Raw genomic sequence first — 3222 nt, forward strand, 5'->3', positions numbered from 1 at the left:
GCCGTCTGGTTCCGACATTTTGGTGGCCAGATCGTTCTGTTACACAGAAGGTCTGAGGAACCAAACGACGGCACACAACGAGGGGGAAAACCAGGAGGACGAGGTATCATGGACACAGTACGATCTGGCACTTGAGTGGAGTTCAGGCAGGGTTCTTATAGGGCGGTGATTGCAGATGGTTTGCAGGTGTGCTGAGGGGAGACAGGGAACAGGTGCGCTGTCGACTGGGAGCTGGACGCTCCAGCGATGATCGCCGGGCCCTCAAGGTGGCGCCAGAGGGATGGTTAGGAGGGGGAACCGTAACAAATATTTTGCTATTTTGTAAATTTCTTGTCAATATTTGCTATTGTTTTTTATGTCCCATGCACCAACCTCACCAAGTCAATTTCCTGTATATACTTGGCCAAATAAAAGAATTCTGATTCTGATTCTGAATGGAATGCTAATGGATTGTGTATGAGTCTTAATGCATTTTCATTAATGTGAATAGTGTCAGATTATTATGATTATTCTATTGTATTAATGCTAAACCTGAATAGGTTCTGAAAAACAAAAAGAAAAAAAACATGGAAAAGACTGTACATTGTATGGTAAGCTAACAATTGTACACATTAATGAATGGTGACATACAGCATAGTGCTCTGAGAGAGTTCCTGAATGTACTGTAATTTCTGTATTCTGATGTGTGTGACAGATGGTGTGTCATGATACCCTGTGGGGCACCTCAATTGTCTATCTATTTAAAGTCCAATGTTATACTGCCAAAATGCATTTAAAGGGCACTACAATATACTGTACCACATAGTAAAGACTTCAAATATCTTCTGAAAATGCTGTTCATCATGCGGAAACCCCTTAATATCCAGTCCTATTCTTCCTTAGCACTTGCAGTTACTGTTTTGTTTGGTCTACTTTACAACATTGACCTTGTCCCTCCTGGGCCCTGAGTATGCATTCTTTAGTGTATTCATGTCAGTGTATGGTTTGCTAGAGTGGAAAGGATCTCTGTAACCTTTTTGTAATAAATATGTTTGCAGAAATCTACCATGGAATACTGAGATGGACCACAGACTTGTCTTTTCCCTTGTGTATTTACTTACAGTATGTGTGTGTGTGTATCATGTCTGTAGAACCATCAGAGTAGGAGACAACGAGAGACTTAGCCTCATATGGATTATGGGTTGGGATCATCATCATCTAAGGGTAACCAGGTATCATTGGTTCTAATCTTTTGTAGAAATCCTTTTGTCTAATGTACTTTCCTGTGTGGCAATTCAACATTTTCTTGTCATTAAGCGAAGAGTCTCATAGACAGCGGTGAAAGAGATCTACTGTGATGTCCTCCACAATAAATAACTTATCCTTTATGAACACCCGCAAAACAGACTGGGTGCATGATAAATTATATTGTGGTGGCTTGGTAAATTTTGACAGTGTAAGGGTGAACCTTGAGTCTTCCTTCATTTGCACTGATGTGAAATACATAGTTGTATGTTATAGTTGCTCTAACATATACCTAGTTTTACCTTCTCATGTATTCAGACAAGTGCAGATGAAGGAAAGGAGGCAAGGAAGTCACTTGAATATTCATCATACGTTAAGGCAACCCTCTGAAGTGTGCGCGCTAAAATAAAAAATAAAATAAACGGCGATTAGCTTATTTCTATCTTGTTAAATTCGAATATGAAAGCAATATATTGAAGCAATCTCAACCCCAACTTAGTTTACCACGGCCCCGTAGCCTCATGCCCAATTCCGGTGCAGTGTTTTACGCATTTTGGGTTAATGACATTCAGCGCCTCTAATTATCTGCTCGCGGAATGTTTGCAGAACATCTCGTGTGTATCTGCGACATACTACATCTTTCTCTCAGTGAGAATCAAGACAGCGACTGATTGTCCTTGGAAAACGGTCACTTATTCAAAATAGTTTCATGCTTTATTTGTCAGCAGAATGATTCAGTGTTCTAAGCCAACAGCATATCAACATAGGTTTAACTTAAACAAGTATATGTGAACTGTGACGAATTAAATGTGCAAACAATCTAGAAAATCATCGTTTTATAAAAAAAAAAAAAAAGAAGAAGAAAAAGAAGAAGTATTGCTAATGATTAAGCTTGACGCAAATACATTGCTGCCCCAATTAAGTTATCTTTATTTTTGTAATCAATGTAGGCTCTCTCCTCGTTTGGACCTGAAAAAGGTGTCAATCCTTTGCAGTGAAACTCTTCTTACTGGAAATAATGGACCTATGGGAGACGGCAGATCCCCTGGGAACCGAAGGTGGAATGGAGCGCAAGGGTCAGGTTCCCCTGAGGCCCGCGACTATTAGTTTGTATGGTTCTCCTGTTCAATTCAAAGTGTGCCATATCCTCACTGCGGGAACTGTAAAGGAACCGTCTGCAGTCCACCGGGGGCCTCTTTTTCAGGAATATGTAAGTGATTTTGAAGCTTTTCTACATTCAGTCTAATTCAAAGTTGTTGTTTTTTACGATATGATTAAATAATGAGGTAGTTTTTGTGTAGTATTATAGCAACCTGGGGTAATCTTCACCTCAGGTAGGCTATAACCCCATGAATTATTGTGGACGTGGATAATTTATTGATATGATTGGCGTCTAGTTATTATTTATGTTTGTCAAATAAGAGCAGCTCTGTCATTTAGCTTTATAATTTAGCTATATGTACAAAAATGATAGCTACATTGAAACAGGTTTATAACGAAATAAGCCTTACAGATGTTTCCATATTTTGTTCATCGATGTTTGTCATAAAAATACATCTTGATAATCATTGATGTGATATGATTCAATGTTAGATGGTCACCCTTTCATATCGCTTTGAATATAAGAAAGACGATATAATAAATGCTATTGTTGACGCTTCGTATGTAGATCATCGAATAATGCCATGCTAACGATATTTAATTAGGGTAAGATTGGACTGATATTATATGATTTGTTGCAATGCTTTAGTGTTATATCCATTGCGGTTGTTTGGTTATAGCCTTGGTTTATGCATCAACAATTCTCTCCGAATCAAAGTATTGCTTTTCTGTGATTAAGCTTAATTGGTTGATTTATTGATTGATTCATTATGGTAATTTCTCCTGTGAATATTTTTATTGATGTTAACATATTTAACATATTTTGATATTTGAAATTGACAAAGTATTCATACATTTTGCAGGCACATATAATCCCTGACTATTACCATTTTGAAA

The sequence above is a fragment of the Argentina silus genome (genome assembly GCF_951799395.1).
Source record: "Argentina silus genome assembly, chromosome: Y".
In the NCBI taxonomy this organism is placed as follows: Eukaryota; Metazoa; Chordata; class Actinopteri; order Argentiniformes; family Argentinidae; genus Argentina; species Argentina silus.